Genomic DNA, 23,924 nt, shown 5'->3' on the forward strand with positions numbered 1-23,924 from the left:
GGTGGGACTGAGTACAATAAATAAAATTGGTGATGATATACGAGAACCATCACAGGTACGGAAGCTATTAAAATGATGCTAATGAAGTCTAAACCCTGAGTGTAAGGACAACTGTCAAAGAATTACTGAACACCAAAACTAAATCAAAAATAGGAAAAAAAAAAAAAAAAAACAGAAAACAAACCAATAATGATAGGAGAAACTGAGGAAGAAGTCAGTGAACTCTTATCCGTAGAACAGCTCAGATGGTTTTCAATATATTTCAGAGGGCAGAAAAGGAAAATATTTTAAAAGTCCTTTTTAAAAAATCCAGGATAACAGTGACACCAAAACCTAACAAAGAGAAGCACCTTCCCTTCCACAAAAGAAATGATGGGCCAATCATAGTTATTAAACTAAAATTTAAAATACATTTTAAAAATGGCAAATAAGGTCTTCCCTGATGGTCCAGTGGTTAAGAATCCACCTTGCAATGCAGGGGACACTGGTTCAATCCGTGGTCCAGGAGGATCCCACATGCCGTGGGGCAACTAAGCCCCCTGGGCCACAACTCCTGAGCCCACACGTCGCAACTACTGAAGACCCCACACCTACAGCCTGTGCTCTGCAACAACAGAAGCCACCACTATGAGACGCCCCCCCACTGCAACGAAGAGAAGCCCCCCACGCATAGCAACTAGAGAAAGCCCCCCACTCACTGCAACGAAGAGAAGCCCCCACTCACAGCAACAGAGAAAGCCCCCACGCACTAGAGCAAAAAGCCCCCACACACTGCAATGAAGAGAAGCCCCCACTCACCGCAACTAGAGAAAGCCCCATGCACTGCACTGCAACACTGCAACGAAGAGAAGCCCCACTCACCACAACTAAGAGAAAGCTAGAGAAAGCCCCCACGACTGCAACTAGAGAAGCCCCCACTCACTGTGACAAAGAGAAGCCCCCCACTCACACAGCAACTACAGAAAGCCCCCCACACACTGCAACTGTGAAAAGAGAAGCCCCCACTCACAGCAACTACAGAAAGCCCCACAGAGAAAGCCCCCACACACCGCAACTAGAAAGCCCCCACAACAAAACAAAGAGAAGCCCCCCCACTCACTGCAACTAGAGAAAGCTCGTGAGCATCAGCAAAGACCCAGTGCAGCTAAATATGAAAATAAATAAATCCTTTTTTAAAATGGCAAGTAAAATCCAGAAGCATACTATGTTTAAGTATCTATGAAAAATTACAGAATAATACATACTTTTTAATCCAGCAATTCCCTTTCTAAGAATTCACCATATAACATATGTACATATACATTCATTTTGGTACTGTTTGCAACAGCCAGAAGCTGTAAATAATTTAAACATCCACCAATAAGGAACTGACTAAAATAAAAAGACTATTATATTGTACTTCCGCACAAGGGAACACCATGCAGCTCCTAAGAAGAATGTGGCCCAAAGCCAAGTCAAGATGGCATAAGCTCACTAGAGCCAAGGGTTCCACCAAGCTGCAACTAAAACCTCTGGACAGAGTAAAGAAGAAGCAACCACCAAAGCACTGGGGGCTGGGGGCGGGGTGGGGGGTGGGGTAAAAGCACAAGGACTGGCTAGGAGAGTCGAAACTTAGAGGAAGCAACAACCAACAACAAGCAGAGGCTTGTTTCCCTATTTTTTCTCCTGGAATAGAAGCAGCTCACAGTGGATCGTGGCAAGAAACATGAACAGAAAAAAACACAGAGAAACCCTGTCTTTCGGGCAGAAGACTGACGAAAGGGTCCCCCGGAGCTGAAGAGTAAGAGGGAAACCCCAGGTTTGTGATTTTACTCCCCCCGCCCTTTCTGGCCCCTGCCTCAAGGGAGGCTCAAATTACAGAAACTACAAAGAAATCACATCTTTCTGGCCAGATCAAGCAAAGGGGGCCCCTGCAAGCCATAGTATGGAAGGATCCCAGAACATACAGCTGAGGGAAAACCTACAAACAGCAATAGAAAACAACAATACGCACAAGAGAACAATAATTCAAATAAGTGCAAAGGGTGGAACAGCTTTAAAGTGCTTACAGAAGTATCAACCCAGAATTCTATAACCTTCAAAAATACCCTTCAACAATTCAGGAAAAATTAAAACATTTCACATAAAGAAAAACTACAAGAATTTGATGCCTGAAATCCTGCTTTAAAACAAATGGTAAAAATAGTAAAACAAACAGAAATAATACCAGAATGAAAACTGGACTTTCAGGAACAAAGGAAGAGCAACAAATTAAAAAACAAACAAAAAGGTAGTTTCAACTCTTAAGCGCTTTGAAATACGTATAATGGTTGAGAGCGAAAAACTGTCACAACGTCCAGTGGGGCTTTCAGTGTAAACAGAGGCTGATACAGAAGGCCGACTGTACTGCGCCACCTTATCAGGGGACTTGACATCTGGAGATGTTGATTACCTGCAGGGGTCCTGGGAATCAGTCCCCCATAAATAAAAAGGGCCAACTATAGACATACATGTGACAGCATTGGGGACGGGACTAGGATAAGTGAACCTCTGTGGTTCTGACACTTTATTTACCTACAGGAATAAAAAACTAAGTAGGTAAGTATTTTGCAATTCCTAGAGGAACCACTAAAAAAGTAGCACAGATATAACCAAAAAGCTAATAAATTAAAATAGGACAATATTCAACTAATGCAAAAAGGAGGCAGGAAAGAGAGGAAACAGAGGAACCAAAAGAAAAAGAAAAAAGATGGGAATTCCCTGACGGGCCACGGTCCAATGGTTAGGACTACAGCCCTTTCACTGCCGAGGGCCAGTGTTCAATCCCTGGTTGGGGAACTAAGATCCCACAAGCCCTGCAGTGCAGCCAAAAAGAAAAAAATAAATATATTTAATGTAAATAATCTAAATTCACTGTCATAAGACTGGATTAAAAAACAAACAAGGAACCCCTTTAAAATATGACATAGTAGACTTAAAAGTACAAGGGTGGAAAAAGATATACCATGCTAACTCTCTATTCAAAAAGAGTGAAGCTGAATTTGTTATATTAATATCAAGCAGTAGATTTTAAGCAAAGACTATTACCAGAGTAAAGAAGGTCATTTCATAATAATAAAGAGGTCAAATAATCAAGAAGGCAAACAACCATAAATGTTTATGAATCTAACAACAGAATCACAAAATACATGAAGTATAAACATACAAAACTGCAAGGAGACAGAGAACAAATCTGTGACAATGCTTGTAAATTTCAACACTCCTCTCTTAGTAATCAACAGAACAAGTAGATGGAAAATCCACAAGGATATGGAAGACTTTAACAACAGTATCAACACACCTGACCTAATTGACATTTGAGGAACACTCTACCCAACAGCAGCAGAATCTTCCTTCCTTGTACATATGGAACAGTCACCTAAACAGACAATATTCTGAGTCATAAAACAAATCTCAAATGATTTCATTTTTTAAACATTTAGTCATACTCTGACATATGAAGTTAAATAGAAGCCAATTTTTATAGTAGCCAAGACTTAAGCAACTTAAACGGCCACCAAGAGATGAATGGATAAAGATGTGGTAATATATACACAACAGAGTATTCTTACTCAGCCATTAAAAAAAAGAAAAGAAACAATGCCATTTGAAGCAGCATAGATGAACCTAGAGATTTATCAGACTAAGTGAAGTTAAGTCAGAGAAAGACAAATATTATAAAACACCACTTCTATGTGGAATCTAAAAAAATAATACAAATTAACTTGTTTACCAAACAGAAACAGACTAACAGACATACAAAACAAACGTATGCTGACCAAAGGGGAAAGGGGGTAGAGATAAATGGGAGTATGGGATTAACAGACACACACCATCATACATAAAATAAACAAGGATTTACTGTATAGCAGAGGGAACTGCATTCAATATCTTGTAATAACTATAATGGAAAAGAATAAAAAAGAAAAAAAAATTGATACACTGAATATACTGATTACTGAATCACTTTGCTACACACCTGAAACTAACACAATATTGTACATCAATTATACTTCAATTAAAAAAAAGAAAATTCAGCTTGGAAAAGGAAACATAAAACCATCTCTATTTGCCAGACTACATGATTACCTATGTAGAAAATCCCAAGAAAACCGCCACCCCCGCAAAAATCTACCAGACTAGCAGTTGAGTTTAACAAGGTCACAAAGATCAATACACAAAAATCAATTATATTTTTATTATAACAATTAATAAGTGGAAATTCAAATTCTTCTTCTTCTGGTCGTACCATGAGGCATGCGGCATCTTAGTTTTCCAATCAGGGATCAAATCCTGCCCTCTGCGTTGGACGCACAGAGTCCTAACTACCGAACCACCAGGGAAGCCCCCACGTTCAAATTAAAAAAAATAAGCACCAGATATAATAGCACCAAAACTCATGAGAGATTTAGGTACAACGGAATAATATGAACAGGACCAGTATGATTAGAACAACAAAAAAAAACAGTGATGAAAGAGATCAAAGACTTGAATTAATGGAGAGACAAAATGTGCTCATGGATTAGACAGTTAAAAGAAAGAAACACAAGCCACAGACCAGAAGAAACTGCAAGCACATTACACAAGCAACAATGCACTTAAATTCAAAACCAAAATGAAATATCCCTATATGCTTACAGCAAAAGGCAAAAAAGTCATAGCGTAACAATTAACAGTGAAATATTAGCATCAGTCTCATTGAATTTAGAAAGAACACGAAGATGCTTCTCATTTCAACTAGTATTTAACATTGCTTTGGAGATGGTAGGTAATGCAATTTGAAAAGGAAAAAAAAAAAGGAGAAATAAACATAAGAATAGCAGATGTATGCACATGATTCACTTTTGAAAATGATGCAACTTTATTCCTGGAAAATCCAACCCAACAAATAAGCTATTAGAAACAATCAGAAAAGAGGTGGCTAAATACAAAACTGATCTTTAAAATCCATGACTCCATGAGAGCAGACATTTTCATAGACACATTATTTAAAGACATACTAAGATCTCATGGGATAAGGGAAAAGATTATGCATTATCTAGTTTTTGTTTTTTTTAAAAGGTACATTTCTATGCACAAATAAGTATTCCTCATATAAATACACACACATCCACACAAAGCTGGTTATGTAAGGAGTGACCAAACTATTAGTGCTATCTTCTGAGTCTTCTAAGTTTTCTGTAGTTCTTTCCTGATAAAAAGTAAAAATTAAAAACTGAAGTTCTTACTAGACTTTCAACTGGTATTTTAAAAATTCAAAGGTCTTTTCCTAACCTAGTTATCCAAATCACAGATGAATGGACCTCAAGAGCTCAGAAAGGGGTTGGCAAACTGGCCAGCCAAAGGCTGTTTTTATAAATAAAGTTTTATTCAAACACAGCCATGCTCGTCTCCAGTTGTTATCATGCTACAATGGCAGGGTTGAGTAGTTACAGCAGAAACAGTCTAGCCCACAAAGACCACAATATTTACTATCCAGCACTTTATAAGAGAAAGTTTGCCAATTCCTTGCCCACTAGGATCATCTAGTCACAGAGGAATGGCTTCTAGAAGGTCAAATTCAAGCTAAGGAGCAATAAAGAATTCCATTCCCACTTGGTCAGATAACTGTCAGAGACATAGTTCAGGAGCTAAACCTCAGGCTCTCGTATTACAAGTAAGTATATTTACCAATAAATTGATGAGGAAAGGACTTTGGGCCTAGTCTATATCCAAGAACACCTGCTAAAGATCTGAGTAAACTTCGGTAAGTTCCAGAAAAAATCCACTTAAAAGCCACATAAACACAGATTGGGGAAGGTCTAAAAACAAATAGGTAATGAGAGTATAACCTGGCTCAGCCTATTAAATGCGACCCAACAATCTTATCTTAGGGATCTACCTTATAGAAACACCAGTCTGGGTGACTAAAGATACATCTCTAGCACATTTAGAACAGCACTGTCTGTAAAAGCAAAAAGGGCCTAAAATTCCAAAGGGCTAGCTTTTCAAGGCAAATAAACTTTAACACCAATTGCAATTATGCACTATTAGTAAAGGGGAAAAAAAAGGCCACTTCACATCTTTAATTCACTTGGACTCTGCAGCATTCAAGTTTGTGACCCCTGCCATACACAATCTCCCACGGTTAGGTTTCTCCTAAAACGCAGGGAGGATTTATAACTCAAGTTATTTATAATTAAGGACAATAATATATCTGGATAAAGGCAATCTTCCAAGTTTACAGAGAATCAGAAATCTGAGGTATTTCACCCAGATAATTCAAACTAAAAAGCTCAAATATGTATCTGAAATTACAGTAAAATCATTTTTCAATTTTTTTATTATTTGAATAATACTTTGAAAGCAGATTATGGTCCTAAGTTGGAGAAAAGGGTAATTTATTAAGACTTCAAGGAGTGTGTGAAAGAATTCTGATGTCTAGAAGAACAGGGAAAACTGCACTGATAGGAAAGTTTAACATTTTATTAGCTATTTTAAATGCCAGACTATCTCCTCAGACAAGTCTTGATATAGCCATGCAAGCATTAGAAGGAAAAAGGACAAGATGAGAAATTCCTCACAGATTAATGTGTGCGTTTCTGAAATGCTTTTTAAGTTCCATAAATAGGATATACTATAAACAGACCTCAAAGGAGGCAACGTTAGCATACTGAAATCAAGGAGGAAGCCATGACAGTAAAACGCAGAAAGTGCACCTACTGAACACAGTCATTCAGCATGAATCACTCGGCCAGGCAGTCTCCCAAGTGAATGAATTCTAGGGCACATCCATGAGGACAGAAGAGTCTAAGCATCAGGTTTCTTGGCAAATGTGCTGAGGCTCCATAATTGCAATTTAACATCACTTTAATAACAAAAGAATCCCACCCCAAAAGTGATGTCTTTTCCTTGAAAACTATTAAAGTAGTTAAGTCATTTGTCCAGAGACTCCTGAGAAAGAGGTTTTATACAGAACTCAGACAACTGAAGGCAATGGCACCCTACTCCAGTACTCTTGCCTGGAAAATCCCATGGATGTAGCCTGGTGGGCTGCAGTCCATGGGGTCACTAAGAGTCGGACACGACTGAGTGACTTCACTTTCACTTTTTACTTTCATGCACTGGAGAAGGAAATGGCAACCCACTCCAGTGTTCTTGCCTGGAGAATCCCAGGGATGGGGGAGCCTGGTGGGCTGCCGTCTATGGGGTCACACAGAGTCAGACATGACTGAAGCGACTTAGCAGCAGCAGCAGCAGCAGCAGCAGCAGCAGCAAACTGAGATGACCTCTCAGTACTCAGTTCACAAACCAACTTTCAGACTTTTACAATACGGAATTCTCTTAGTTGTCAAACTAAATGTCTCATCTAAAAATCTCTGAAGAATTTTAATTCTTTTTTCCCTTCTTACATCTATGACTTCACTTAATTTTCTCAGGACCATGACAGATTTTTTTAAAACTAAAGGTTAGCTGACTGTCTCTCCTCTTTCCCTCCCAGAAAGAACAACAAATGATGCCATCTTCCCAAAGACGAGTCCAAATCTCACTCCAGAAATTCAACACCATCACATGGACAAATAATGCTTTGCTGACAGGCTTAACAGAGAACCACAGTCAGAGTGCGGGGGCTAACCCAGGCCACGCAGGATTCAGAGCAAATACAAAGCCAGAGGAAAAGGGATAAACTCCCACAGTCTAGCAGAAGCAGACCGACTACAACAAACCACTCAGCCCAAGGGAACTTTCTGTGATGGTAAGAAATGACCCAAATGTTCTACATCCCGTGCTCCTGGGCATGGGAAATGTAGCTAGTGCCAATGAAGAACTGAAGTCTGAATTTTACTTAATTTAAATAGCCCCACATGGCTAGTGGCTGCCATACTGGACAGGGCAAAACTAAGAGTGAAAAGAATCCAGGTTTTTTTTTTTTAACACGCAATTCAACAATTACCGGTGCTGCCTACTGCATACTAGAGACAGAGGTGGTGCTGAGAGGCGAGAGATGAATGAGACCCTCCCTGCTCTAACGCAGGCTCTAACCAAGGAGACAGCCACATAATTACAGTCCATTTCAGCAGAATGTCTTAACAAATATAGATAAAATGATGGGGACTTCCCTGGTGGTCCAGTGGCTAAGCTCTGTGCTCCTAATGCAGGGGGCCTGGGTTCAATCCCTCTCAGGGAACTGGATCCCACATGTCCCAACTAAGAGTTGTCGTGCTGCAACTAAGACCTCGTGTAGCCAAATAAATAAATACTTAAAAAAAAAAAAAAAAAAAAAAAAAAAGGTGTAATGATGAAGGGATTGAATAATCCTCCCTAAATGTTTATGGACTTAATAACAGAACCTCAAAATATTAATACATGAAAACTTAACAGAATTCCAGAGAGAAATAGGCAAATCTGTGACAGTAATTGTAGACGTCAACATTTCTCTCTTGGTAATCAACAGAACAGGCCGGTGGAAAATTAGCAAGGATACAGAAGACCTTTACACTGCAACCAGCCTAACCTGACTCTTCAGGAACACTCTACCAACCAGCAGAAGAATGCACCTTCTTTCTAAGTACACTTGGAACATTCACCTAGACAAACAACATTTGGGGGCACAAAACAAACCTTTAAAGATGCTTTACAAAAGTACAGTCATATGAACACAATGAAATTAAGTTAGAAAAAAGTAACAGAAAGAAAGACACCTCTGAAAACCCTCAAATACTTGGAAACTGAACAATATATAAATGCATACAGTCCTGGGGGGGTAGGGGAGAGATAAAAGAACTCAGTCCCGCCTAAGGACAAGGGAATGGTGACCAGAGAAGGCAAGCTGGGTAGGCTATGGATGGCTGACTGGGAGTGAACCATCACAGCAGTGAGTAACTGGAAGGTGTGTGAGGGGAGGCCTTCCTGGGGGGTGCAATGGTAAAGAATCTGCCTGCTAACGCACGAGACACAAGACATACAAGTTCAATTCCCGGGTCAGGAAGATCCCCTGGAGTAGGAAATGGCAATCCACTCCAGTATTCTTGCCTGGAAAATTCCACAGACTGAGGAGCCTGGCGGGCTACTGTCCACGGGGTCACAAAGAGTCAAGACATACTGAGCAACTGAGCACAGCACAGAAGCACAGTGTGAGGGGAACTTTTACAGAGAAATTCAGTACTGCTTGACAGTCAAATTTAAGGTGAAGAGAAATAAGTTGTGAACAAAAAAACAAAGGAGATTTAGAAGTCAAGTCAACTTTGACCATACCCCATCTAACCCGTCTATCACCGAGATGTGTCATTCTAAGTCCTAAATTACTGGGTTGGCCAAAAAGTTTGTCTGGGTCTTTCTGTACGATGTTATGAAAAAAACCAAATGAACTTTTTGGCCAACCGAGTATTTTTTTTAATATTTCTCTCCAAGGTACAAAATCTATCACCTGGTTTATTTCAGCTGCCTAATTTCCTTCATTAATTCTTATCCAACTCCAATTCATCCTCTAGCCTATAGCCAAAGGGGGAGAACACTCATCTGATCACATCACTCTGATCCTTCATGGTTTTCCCTCCAGTCTATTTCATGCAATGATCATATGGCCTAGAGTCCTCTTTCCCTTCCCCTACCCCAGCTGCTTCAATTCTGAACTCAACTGTCACCTCTTTAAGGAGGCTTTTGTGACAGCCCCCCATACACACACACCACAAAGTCACTGTTACTCGCCCCCTCTGGAAGCACTTCTCTCACTGATACACTGGCTACCTTCCCCTGTGGATTCAGGGCAGGGGCCACATCTGCTTTGTTTGCGGCTTTATCTCACAGAGTGCTTGGAACACAGCAGGTTCTCAACAGGTATTTTTTAAATAAATGAACAATTCAGCGAAGCAACAGAACATGAGGCCGGCAGAGGAAGCAAAAGTCAAGTCAGAACTATCCACATACACTAACACACATACTCATTTTCCCACAGAAGATTTATAAGAAAGGGCATAACATGGTCAGCTTTGTCTCAGAGCAGAGCAGTATGTACCTGGAAGATGGAAACGAGAGATGAATGGAAAAAAGGAGACCAGGCAGGCAGGCTGGTTCCTTGAGAGACCAAGTACAGGATAAAGAAGGCCTGATTCAGGTTACCATTAGCACGGATGGACAAGAGAACTGAAAGATATTTAAAAGAGACATAAGATGTAAACTGAACAAGAGCTGGTGACAAGCCTGCAAATGGAGGGTGAGGCACAGGGAGGAATCTGTCACTTCCTCACTTCTGACTTGGGCAATTCAGTGGGCAGTGCCATTATTAACTGAGAAGGAAATGGGAGGTCGGGAGCAGTCATTAAAGCATGAACTCTATTTGGAACATGTGGAATTAGATGTGCCTATAGGACTTCCAAGAGGGGTTCAAGAAGGAGTCACTCATCCATGAGTTAAAACACAGGAAGGAAACCATGACTTCAGAGATGTGGGTGTCAGAGGCCACAGAGGTATTAGATTTTATGAGTAATATTAAAAAAAAAAAAAAGCAAATGAGAGCTTTTAACCCACTGAATGCAAAGCTGGTTTATAAATAACCAGTGCTGGTGAAATAGACACTTTCATACACTGCCAGTGAAAATGCATTTTTTATTATAAAGTATCTATACATGTTATATATAAATGAGGCTTCCCAGGCGGCTTAGTGGTAAAGAACCTGCCTGAATAATGCAGGAGACGTGGGATCAATCCCTGGGTTGGAAAGATCCCTTGGAGTAGGAAATGGCAACCCACTCCAGTATTTCTGCCTGGAAAATTCCATGATCAGAGGAGCCTGGTGGGCTACAGTCCATGGGACTGCAAAGAATCGGACATGACTGAGCGACTGAGCACGCACGCATGTTATATAATATTTATAATACATCAGGAATACATATAAAGCCTTAAAAAAAAAATCAGGAATGTGAACTAAGATTAGGGTAAAGGTTTAGTCACTACGAGTAATCACAGCAAACACACTCAACCCTCCATATCCAGGAGTTCGGCATCGGAGGACTGGAGTCTTGGGCACCAGCAGACTTCAGTATCATGGTGAGGGGTCGGTCCTAGAGCCGACCACCCACAGATACTAAGGAATGACTGTACAGTAGAGCTTAACTATTTGGTAAAGCCTTAGGACAGAACCTTATTTTATATCAGCCCCCTCCTGTTCCCCCAAAATTTTATACACCAAAGCCAGATTACTTTTTCAAAAAGCTCAGCTTTATCATGACACATTCCAGCTTTAAAACATTCAATGACTCCCCACTGCCTACTAAGTACAATTTCCTCAAACTGGCATTTATTGAAGTTGGACCAAAATATAAACTCCACTTATCTGCAGTCTTGTCTGAATGTGCACGTTCCTCTCATCTGGTACCTTTCAGCTCCCTTTTCTCTTCCTGTTCCATCTCCACCTGGAGAAATCCTACCCAACTTTCGAGACATATCTCAAATTTAACCTTGCTCTTGACCCCATTTCTGACCTCCCAAATAGAATATGACTTCTCTCCCTAATTTGTTTTTCTTACAGCATTTACCATGGCCTGCCCTATGTTATTTTATATTTATGTACTGTGTTATTATTCACTCTTGAGAACTCCTGGGAATAGGGGCCGATTTATCCATCACTGGGTGTCATGAAGGTTTTTAACACATTACCTTGCACTCTGAGTAAGTATTAGGTTAAGCTATTTTTAAACTGTTTTGTAGAGAAATACTTAATGTGACTTCACTTTACACACAATTAATATGTAACATGAACTACTATCCTTTTCTTCTCAACACTTGGTAAATTGACAACAAAGAAGTACAAAAGATAAAAACATACCAGAACAAAGAGAAAAGAACCACAGTGAGACATCGCCTCACACCTGTCATTGTGGCTATTATCAAAAAGATAAGAAGTAACAAGTGTTGGTAAGGATGTGGTAAAAAGGAAACCCTTGTCCACTGCTGGTGGGAATATAACTTGGTGAGGCCACTATGGAAAACAGTATGAAAGTTCCTCAAAAAATTAAAAGTAGAATTACCATATGATCCAGCAATTCCACTTCTGAGTATACATCCCAAGAAAAAGAAATCACTGTCTCAAAAAGATATCTACACCTCCATGTCCACTGCAACATTATTCTTTAGCTATAAGTAAATGTTTACAGCAGTTTTATTTATAATCGAGACATGAAATAGCTTTTATGTCCATTGATGGATGAATGGACACAGAAAATGTGGTGTACACACACACAATATGGAATATTATTCAGGCATAAAAAAGAAGGAAATCCTGCCATTTGTGACAACATGGACAGACCCTGAAGACATTATGCCAAGTGAAATAAAGTCAGACAGAAAAAGACAAATACAGTATGATCTCACTTATATGTGGAAACTAAAAAACAAGCCAACAAACAAGCTCATAGATACAGAGAACAGACTGATGGTTACCAGAGGCAGGGGATAGTGGGTGGGCAAAATGGGTGAAGATGAGTCAAAAGACACAAGCTTGCAGTTACAAGTAAGTCACAGACGTGTATGGTACAACATGGTAACTATGCTTAAGAAAGCGTATGTAGTGTATGTATTGTATATTTAAAAGCTGCTAACAGAGGAGATAGGAGAAGGCAATGGCACCCCACTCCAGTACTCTTGCCTGGAAAATCCCATGGGTGGAGGAGCCTAGTAGGCTGCAGTCCATGGGGTCGCTAAGAGTTGGACTCGACTGAGCGACTTCACTTTCACTTTTCACTTTCATGCATTGCAGAAGGAAATGGCAACCCACTCCAGTGGTCTTGCCTGGAGAATCCCAGGGATGGGGGAGCCTGGTGGGCTGCCGTCTATGGGGTCGCACAGAGTCGGACACGACTGAAGTGACTTAGCAGCAGCAGCAACAGAGTAGATCTCAAAATTTCTCATCACAAGAGAAAAACATGTTGTGTAACTATGTATTGATATGTTGACAGATGTTAACTAGACTTACTGTGGCGATCATTTGGCAATATATAGAAATACCAAATCATTATGTTGTATACCTGCAACTAAAATTAAGTTATATATCAATTATGGGCATGTGTATGCTCAGTCCACCAGGCTCCTCTGTCCATGGAATGTTTCAGGCAACTGGAGTGGGTTGCCACTTCCTACTCCAGGGGATCTTCCTGACCTAGGGACCCAACCTGCATCTCCTGCATTGGCAGGCAGATTCTTTACCACTGTACCACCTGGGAAGCCCTTATATCAATTATACCACAATTTAAAAAAAAGATTGCTCAGGTTTTTAACAGGGAAATTTAGTGAAGGGTGCCTACTCTAACCGTGAACTCTAGCCACCTGACCCCCAGCTTCCCAGGGTACTTGGCACTCACCCTCAGACCCCTACTTCCAGATCCCAGTAAAAGATGGAAGAAACCTTCCCTTAAGAAACCAAATAGAGGACTTTGCTTGCAATCCAGTCGTTAAAACTTGTCGCTTCCAATGCAGGGGGCACAGGTTCGATCCCTGTTCAGGGAACTAGGATCATACATGCTTCGTGGCACAGGCAAAAAAGGAAAAAAAAAAAAAACAGATTCATATGAGAATAATAGAAGTGTGAAAGAGAAAACAAATACACAAAAACAAAAACATTGATATCTGGGATCCCAGCGCCCCATTACTTCACAGTGAAACCCACCAACTGTCAAGCCATGGGCACCCACAAAGTGTGTACCCAGCGCTTCACTCCTAAATGTGAACAGCTGAGGGTCAAGAGGCATTTGAAAAGAAGCCTCCAATGTCAAAGAGGAAAAAACTAAAACATAAAAACGGAGGCTGATGAAACAAAAGAAACAAAGTGGAAAAAAAAAATCCTATAATAGAGAATTCCCTGGTGGTCCAGGGGTTAAGACTTGGCACTTCACTGCCACGGGCCCAGGTTCGATCCCTGGTTGGGAAACTAATATCCTACAACTCACGAGGTGCAGTTGACCTCCACCCAACACAAAAAAAACTATAATAAATGTCCTTAGTTAAGTGGGGATGTTGCATCCACGAAGAAAATGCTCTGAAAAAAGGAAAAGAGCTTCGGGAAACTATATAGCATAAATAATTATTATGTTAGCTGAACTTTCGAAATTTAGTAACAAGAAAACCACTCAGTGAAAAACGGCAAAATATTTCAGCAGACACTTCACCAATGATTTTCTTCACAGCAAAGAAGCACGTGAAAAGATGCTCAGCATTACCATTAGGGAAATGCAAATTAAAACCATAATGAAATATAACTCTGTGACCCCATGGACTGTAGCCCATCAGGCTCCTCTGTCCATGGGGATTTTCCAGGCAAGAATACTGAAGTGGGTTGCCATGCCCTCCTCCAGCAGATCTTCACAACCAAGGGATTGAACTCAGGTCTCCCGCACTGCAGGCGGATTCTTTACCGTCTGAGCCACCAGGGAAGCCCTGAAACATACCACTATACACCTATTAGAATGGCTAGAACCTTCATCCATTGCTGGTGAGGATGCAAAATGTTTAACTGGAAATGCTTAACTAGAAAAGAGTTTGGGGCTTCCCTGGTGGCTAAGTGGTCAAGAGTCTGCCTGTCATTGCTGGGGACACGGGTTCAATTCCTGACCTGGGAGGATCCCACATGCCACAGAGCAGCTAGGTCCACGCACCACAACTTCCTGAGCCTGTGCTCTAGACTTCAAGAGCTGCAGCTACTGAGCCCGAGTGCCGCAACAACTGAAGTCTGAGCTAGAGCCTGTGCTCCAGAACAAGAGCAGCGCCCGCTCACCGCGACTGGAGGAAAAGCTAGAGCAGTAACGAAGGCCCAGCACTGCCAAAAATAAATAAATAAAAATTATTTTTAAAAAAGAAAACAGTTTGGCAGTTTCTTAGGAAGTTAAAATACGCTTAGCATACAACCCTGTGATTCCACTCCTCTTTACCCGTGAAAAAGGAAAACTTACGTTTACACAAAAACCTCTAAGTGAATGTTTAGAGCAGTTTTATTTATAATCTCCAAAACCTAAAAACAACTCAGTTCAGTTCAGTCGCTCAGTCGTGTCCGATTCTCTGCGACCCCATGAATCGCAGCACTCCAGGCCTCCCTGTCCATCACCATCTCCTAGAGTTCACTCAGACTCACATCCATCGAGTCGGTGATGCCATCCAGCCATCTCATCCTCTGTCGTCCCCTTCTCCTCCTGCCCCCAATCCCTCCCAGCATCAGAGTCTTCCAATGAGTCAACTCTTCACATGAGGTGGCCAAAGTACTGGAGTTTCAGCTTTAGCATCAGTCCTTCCAAAGAACACCCAGGGCTGATCTCCTTTAACAACTCAAATGTTCTTAAATGGGTGAATGGATAAACCAACTGTGGTATATTCATATAATGAAATACCTAGTTGGCAACAAAAAGGAATGACCAAGACACAAGCCATATCTTGGATAAACCTCAAATGCATTATACTCGGTAAAAGAAGCCAGACTCAGAAAGCTAGATAGGTTGTAATCTCATTTATATGATATTCAGGGAAAGGCAAAACTGCAGGGACAGAAAATAGATCAGTGTGGCCTGGGGTGAGGGAGAGGAGTTGACTACTGGAGCACAGTTTAGGTGAGGTGATGGAACTGTTCTGTATTTCATGGTAGTAGTGGTTACATGACTATTTATTTGCTAAAACCTAAAGAGTCAAAACTGTACACTAAAAATGGTGAACTTACTATATATAAGTTGCACTTTAGTATTTTTTTTAAATTATCAATAATGAGAAACAAAAGATACTGTGTAAACAAACAGGATGCAAAGGAACACAGAAAATAGTTTTTAGAAATTAAACATCTGACAGCTGAAATAAAAACTGATTTAATAGAAAGCTCAGAAGAGAAAATCTCCCAGAAAGCAGACCAAATTGACAACCAGATAAAAAGAATTGAAAAAGATAAGAAATTTTACATGAACAGTCTAAAATTCCTAACATCTAACTAAAGAGAAGTTCAACAAAAGAACAGATCAAATTTGGGGGAAAATTAGCAAATAATAAAGACATTTTCTCAGAACTAAAGAGTATGAGTCTGCAGATTAAAAGGGCCCACCAAGTACCCGGGCAGAATGAGTGAAAAAGAGCCACATCAAGGGATATGCAGTCCCTTTAACTTCAGAGTACTGGGGACCATGAAAAGAGCCTAAAAGCTTTGTTGCTGTTCGGTCACTTAAGTTTTGTCTGACTCTTTGCAACCCCACAGACTGCAGCACGCCAGGCTTCCCTGTCCTTCACTATCTCCTGGAGTTTGCTCAAACTCGTATCTATTGAGTCGGTGATGCCATCCAACCATCTCATCCTGTCGCCCCCTTCTCCTCCTGCCTTCAATCTTTCCCAGCATCAGGGTCTTTTCAAATGAGTCAGCTCACCGCATCAGGTAGCCAAAGTATTGGAGCTTCAGCTCCAGCATCAGTCCTTCCAATGAGTATTCAGGGTCGATTTCCTTTAGGATTGACTGGTTTGATCTCCTTGCCGTCCAAGGGACTCTCAAGAGTCTTCTCCAGCACCACAATTCAAAAGTATTAATTCTTCAGTGCTCAGCCTTCTTTATGGTCCAACTCTTATATCCGTACATAAACTACTGAAAAAATCATAGCTTTGACTATACAGAACTCTGTCGGCAAAGTGATGTCTCTGCTTTTTAATACACTGTCTACGTTTGTCATAACTTTTCTTCCAAGGAGCAAACGTCTTTTAATTTTGTGGCTCCAGTCACCGTCCACAGTGATTTTGGAGGGATAAAAACAGGTCAGACATGAGGTAATCAGGATGGCCCTTCACCTCACAACAGCAATCCTCGATGCTGGAGCACACCAAAGCAAACCTTTCAGTGAAAGTGCTTTTTTAAATTTAGAACCCTACCCCCTGCCAAATTCTTTACCAAGGATTAGAACTGAAAAGGGCATTTTCAGATACATAATGATTTTAAAAAAAAACAAGTTTATTTATCATGCACCCACTCCTAGGAAGCAACTAGAGATTGTGCTGAAACAGACAAGTAAACCAAGGGGGCGGTAGGACCCAAGAAACAGAATCAACAGAGAAAGCAGCACAAAAAAGTTTCAGGAAACCCCCCGGCAGTGCAGCAGGCTAGTGTTCACTGCCGGGACCAGGTCCACTCCCTAGTCAGGGAACTATGATCCCACAGACTGACTGTGTGGCATGGCTAAAAAGAGAAGAAGAAACCAAGACATGGGAAAAGTTTGCTGTATATCAAGGGAAAACAATCAGTTTATTTCATCTTAGTCATAACTTCTAAAAAATATTACTAAGAACATGTTGCAGTAAATGGAATTAAACATGCACACACACACGTCCAATGGGTATCTTTGGTGGTGGGATTATAGATAATTTTCATTTTCATCTTTATATTATGTGTATTTTCCCAAAGGAATAAAACTGCACTGTTTTACAATTTTTCACTGCAATTTTTAAAAACAACTTGAGAACAGATGAGATCTCAGGGGAAGGAGGGACATAGTGAGAGGGCCAGGGGCTGGTTTGAAAACCTGGAAAACTGGGGTTTAAGGAAAAGGCAGAGGAAGATGTCTTGGAGAAGGAACTACCAGAGAGCTGATATTATCAAGAGCACTTTTTCTATTTTAACGGTAAATATCAGAAGCCAATGTATTTTTTATTATAGTTCTAGAATAAATCCGATGTTGGGTAAACTAAATGTTCTGAATGGGGAAGTTAAACGTTTAATAACCTTTTTAAAGGAGGGGGGGATAAAGCTCTAGTTTAACGTGCACTTTTACTTAAATGTGGTCTTCAAAATATTTTTCTACCCTGTGAGTCAACTGACAGTTTTCCTACAGAATAAAATACTACCTTGCTACACTGTAGGTAAGGTTCCTCTATTTTCACAGAATCTCAGCTTACAATTCAGGAACACATCAACAGACAAGAATAGCTACTATTTATTGAATCTTTACCCAGTACCAGGCACTGTTCTAGGCGTTTCACACACATTAAGCCATTCGGCTCTCACAACACACTGAATCCAGTACTACGGTATTTTACAAAAGAGGAAAGTGAGGTACAAAGACTTGAGCAAAATGCCCATCATCACAGAGCCCGGATTCATACGTTCATTCATTCATCCATGAGGATGGGTTCCAGGTCCTTCACGCTTTAATCTCTATGCTACATGCCACCTCTCTAGATCCTTGACATTCATAAAAGATTTACCTAGAATCCTGAGATTCTCATGTATCAAGATAGCCTAAGACTTCGTAGTGAGTTTATTTACACACGTGGGTGTCTCCAAAGCCTGCCACACGTGCTCACACTGACGGTGTGAAAATATGACTCCACTTACACTGCTCCTTCTCTGACAAATCTGGAATAAATTCTCCAAGCTGACCAAAAGCAATGCAAAAATCACAGATATTTTGGAAGACTTACAAACAAACTAGCTCTCATTCATCCTAAGAGAACTGTTTCAAAACAATTCCAAACAAAAAAAGTAAGTCTGGTTAAAGTGATTCTATTTAAATTGTATTTGTATCAAAAAAAAGTATTTGTAATTAGTCCAGCTATAACATTCCTAGGATATACCCAAGAGAAATGAACACATCTTGTCCAGACAAAAACCTATACATGAACATTAGCAGCAGTGTTACTCACTATAGCCAAAAAGTGGAAACAATTCAGATGCCCATGGAGTGATGAATGGATGAACAAAAAGTGGTATATCCATATAAAGGCATATTATTTAAATATAGTACTGTTACATGCTCCAAGATCCATGCACCTTGAAACCATTAATCTAAATGAAAGAAGTTATATATTGTATGATTTTTTTTCATAAGAAATTTCCATGAGAGACAAATCAACAGAAAATGAAAGTAGTGGTTGCCAGGAGATGGAGCAGGGGAGGCAGAGAACAAGGAGTGACTGCTGTGACTGTCACTGTTTCTTGTTGGGGTGATAAAAATATTCTGGAATTAGGTAGGGGTGATACATTCACAACTCCGTGAACACATTAAAAACCACTGAATAATACCTTTGTTTTAAAAGGTGAATTTTATGCTATGTATTCTGTATCTCAATAAAACTGCTATTTTAAAAATGCAACCTTTAGGGATTCCCCTGGTGGTTCAGTGGTTAAGAGTCTGCCTTTGAATGCAGGAGACAGAGGTTCAATCCCTGATCAGGGGTCCAAGATCAAACATGCCTTGGAGCAACTAAGCCTTTGCACCGTAGCCACAGAAGTCTGTATGCTGCAGCTAAGACTCGTGGCAGCCAAAGGAAGAAAATCAAAATTTAAAAAAAAAAGTGCAACTTTTAAAATGTTTTTGTATTTTTAAATGCAACTTTTATTCAATATTAGTTGAAAATAATTCAGCAATTCACATGTCCAATAAATGTTAGCTCTTACTGTTACTATTTTTTAAAATCATTCAGCAATCAAAAAACATTTGAGTAATGTAACTTAGTATCTAGAAAAATACATAAAAGAATTTGATATATACCAGTAGACAAAACAATTAAAACATTATCTTTAGCTATATGCACTTTAACTCCATCTGTATGATTTTACTTTCAATCTTTTCAAGTGCATTCTGTAAGTTTTTTCTTTTTAAGAAATGTTCTACCTCCTGAGGGTTATCATTTTAAAGGACTGAAAGCATGAAAAAAAAAATAGAAAAATAAGGGTCAGTGCTAAGCTAGTGCTAAATTATGAAGATGAGGCTCTAAGTGCCACAAGCAGGCATTCAGAGGAGAGAGATCAAGGTGATCATCAGTACTCTGGCAGGACTTCTAGGAAGAGATCCTCAGAGTGCGCTAAGGAGCAGGGAACGAGGGATCTACCCAGTGCAAAGACGGTATCTGCTAGGATCTGCCCCTGTCTTTGTTACCCAGACTACTGGTCTCCCATTACCCCCACCACCTTCTCACCCCCCACATCCCCACTCCAAGAATCTGCAGTCACAGGGAGGACGCAGTGTCCTGAAGAGGAAGAAACGGTGGACCTGAGGAAAGAAACCAGAGCTCCTGGCCTTAGTATCCCCAGTCCTGTTGCACACACACATTTCAATACCCAGCTCCACTTCCACTCATACCCCAGCAGAGTTCTGGGCCTGGGTGGTACACAAGACCATCTATCCCTGCATACCTTGGACATACCTCTCTACCACTCACAGATCACGTCGTCCAACTTTGTAATAACTCTCTGGGGCCCTCATTTTCTTTAATTCTCATGTTTAACCTCTTCAAGTACTGATACCTGCAAACAGATCTTACTAATTCCTCTTATAATCCTGAATACCTGTTGCTATTGAAAACGCTGCCATTCTTACAGAGGCCTATCTGATGAAGTCCTCTGTCTACACTTCTGATGCTGTCCAGGCTTGGAGAATTCTGAAGTACCTCCTGGACTAATGTTTCCATCCAGGGCTATAAAACCCATCCACATCCCCACCAGTTATCTGCCTTCTTTCAATCAGAACAGAAGCAACGCTAAATTTCCTGACATCCCACTGAAATCATATCCACTTGTTTCTATATCTTCTGACTGATCCTCAATAACCACAAGTGAAATAGATCTGAAATAGACTGGAGAGAAAAGAAAGGGCTTCCGGTGTCACCTCTCCATTAATTTTCTCAATTTGCAGAGGGGGAAGAGCTGGCTAAATCAGCGATTTAATAGTATCCGTGATTTAATGTGCTTTTGTTTCACGCTCCTTGCATAGTGCTGATAGGAATATAGCACATCCCTCGGGTGGTCCAGAAATGAAAAATGACTGAGGACCACTGATCTAGCCCAATCCTTACCCAACAGATGAGGGAGAGAGGAAAAATGCTGTAGCCCGGTTCTCTAACTACCGCCCAACAGTTTCTTATTCATATACTCAGGCTCTTGCTAGAGGAGGTTACTTAAGACTGCCCACACTTGAAAGTCAGTGCCCTGGTTTATGCTACTCCCTCCCTGCCTCTGTCCATCCTCACTAGCTACATGTCCATCCACACTGGCCACATCCCCATCCTCACTAGCCACATGCCCATCCCGGAAGCAGACATCCATACCAACTCCCCCATATAGCTTATGAGCCCGCCCTCCTTTAACTCTCCACAGTACTTTGTATCTATCTCACTGGTAGCAATCAGGAATCCCAAGCATACTGAAAAGATATTTGCTTGAAACTGGTGGGAATAAATATCGTCGAACGGGTAACAAATTCTTCTTCAGATAAATCGACAGTGCATTCATGGCACCTGTGCCACCCATCTCAACTGTCACAATCTTAGAGGACATAAATCACTAATTCTCCCAGGACAACACCAGGGCTTCTATTTTCTGAAGTCACCAGAAGTTCCGAATTTCAAAATTAACAGCTAAGTATTCTCATAAGTCCCACACAAGTTAAATGCAAGAACGGCTCTGTTTTAAAGTCTGACTTAACTTTCTTGAATTAGCAAACACTTGATTTCAAGCTACTGTCAGAATTTTACCAAATGCCTATGCAAAACATTTTCTATACAATTCTTCTCAATGTACCTCAAAAGTATGTCATAAAACCTACTGTCTGAAATAATTCTAACTTTTAACAATAAAAATACTAAAAGCCTTATGCAACCAAATGCTTTAAACTTAAGCAAAACTAGATGATTTCAAATTTTTATTAACAAGTTGCCATCCCTATAGTAACGTCTTTCATGTGAGGACCTTACATACCCATTTAAATTTTTTCTTCATTAAGAAGAAAACATTTCACCACCACTGAAAACTTGTTTAAATCTTTGGTTTTAGAAAACTAATCTAGTAACATCAACCAATGTCCTTGCATCAACAGGTATATTACCTACGAAGTACTCAATATATGAACAGATGAATGAGTAATTTCTTATACTAAGTATATAAGTATATCAAGTATAATTTCTTATTCTTATGTTAGTACTTAAGCCAACATTCTAGTTTACAAGACTTAATCAACTTACTCTAAATTACCAGGAAAGTATATTCCTCTTTTCAGTCTTGACAACATAGGTGGATTCGAATCCACCAAATGTATTTATTTATGAACTTCTGGGATATCTTAAACCAGTTCTAGACCATTTTTCCTTCCAAAGCATATACACACATATACACATTTATCTAGAAGTACACCGAATAAAACAAATGAAACAAGGGCTTAGCCTAAACAACTCACTATCATGAATTGTTATTCCAAGCAAGTGGACATATTCTAAAAGTTCAGGATGTAAAATGTATCATCTCTTTCACCATAATCTTGAGAAATAATGTTTCAAAAGTAAAACATCTAACAAGTTAACACCACATCTAATAAAGAAAGGAAAATGCCTGGCAAGCAATATGAAACAGCAGCTCAAAACACACTAACTCTGCTACTATAAACTGGTCAAACTATCAAAATCTAATTAGGCCAATTTTTTAGCTTCCCACATCCAAAATATTTAGGAATCATGGTACCCAATGGAGAATCAGCACAACTTCATCTATTACAAGTTCTCACCTACTAACAATCATTTGTCCAACCAACCTTCGATGAGCACCTGCAGTGTGCTCGAGGCACTGCTCTAGGGACTACAGGAGCTGGAAGATTAGTATAAGGATATATAACCCTTAATTTCACATCAAGGTGAAGCATACACAAGGTAGACTATGAATGTCATTGGAAAAAACAAAATATCATGGAAGTACTTAAAGATATAAGGATCTTTTTAAAAAAGGAAACCTAACCACAAAATTGTAGTTTAACAGCATATACACCACTCTCAACCCTAAATATTACTTGCTAAGCCTTCAAAGAGGAGTTAAAGTTAGCTGAACCACCCTGCCAAAACGCCTTAGCTCTGTCTAATCTGAGAAAACTTCCTCCAATAGTATAATTTACTCTCCACAAGTCTTTCAGTTCTGGGCTCCTGGTAGAAAAGACCACATGTGATTTCAGAAGGTAGAAATCATTACTATAAAAGATGCACTAAAAGTAAGTTGGCAAGAATGATGTGTAGTCCTTTCCACATACAAGACATACACACTTGACATCTGATTGATTCTCTTCATTCTCCTGCCAGCTCTCCCTCACTCCACCCCAAAGACAGGCAGATATTACTGTCAGGCAAAAGAAATTACCTTTTTCCTTTGCTGGGAGGACAAGCTAAATGGGCTTACATCTGACTTAATACTCATACTCCTCCAATGAGTATTTAAACACTTATTAAAAAAAAAAAAAAAGGCACATTTACATTTAACCACTTCTATTCCAGTCTCTCTCTTTTTTTTGTCTTTGTTGAAGTTTTTATTTGAGGGCTGGTCCAGTCTCTTTTAAAAACAAATGACACACCTTTATCACTGTAAGACTCTATTCCTTCCTGAACTTTAATTCGGAAATGCTCTGAAAACTGGATTCTAATTTAGTTCAGATTTTAAAAAAATACAAAGGAAAAGACCTTGTAGGTTACTGCTATAAATTATGATTTTTTTTTCACAATTCAGTAAACTGCAACTACGAATTTAATACACAGCAGCCATTGTGTGTATGTGTGTTTTTTAAATAAACAAAATGTATCTCAGCACCAGCGTAGAGAAGCTCTGTGAGAAAACAGGAGTCACCATGGAGAAATCAGGGAGGACTTATTACCCTCAGAAACAGAATGAAAAGAAAAAGTCATTTTGCATTAAATTTCCCTATACTTCTGTTGTGTGACTTGGAAGTTGGTCCAAAAGTTCATCTTCAGCAATTACGTCTGCATGATCAACCATACGTCTCTGCAACAGGTGACAGGAAACTGCATTTCTCAGGCAAAGGGATCAAATTAGTTAAGACGCAAGTTCCTGCGGTCTCTTATTTTGCATTTTACCAAAATGATATTGGAATCAGATAAAATAGCAAATTTGTTTTGGTTTTCTTTGGTTTTTCTTCTTTGCTTTTTAATCAGCCATTCAC

General features: G+C 39.9%; 1 protein-coding gene across 13 annotated transcripts in view; it reads right to left on the minus strand.

Moving 5' to 3' along the window:
- BPTF (bromodomain PHD finger transcription factor) overlaps nucleotides 1-23,924 on the minus strand; it is a 132,036-nt gene that overhangs the window by 106,614 nt on the left and 1,498 nt on the right. The gene's annotated exons all lie outside the window — the stretch shown is intronic.

Source organism: Bos mutus, chromosome 19 (assembly GCF_027580195.1).
Source record: "Bos mutus isolate GX-2022 chromosome 19, NWIPB_WYAK_1.1, whole genome shotgun sequence".
NCBI lineage: Eukaryota > Metazoa > Chordata > Mammalia > Artiodactyla > Bovidae > Bos > Bos mutus.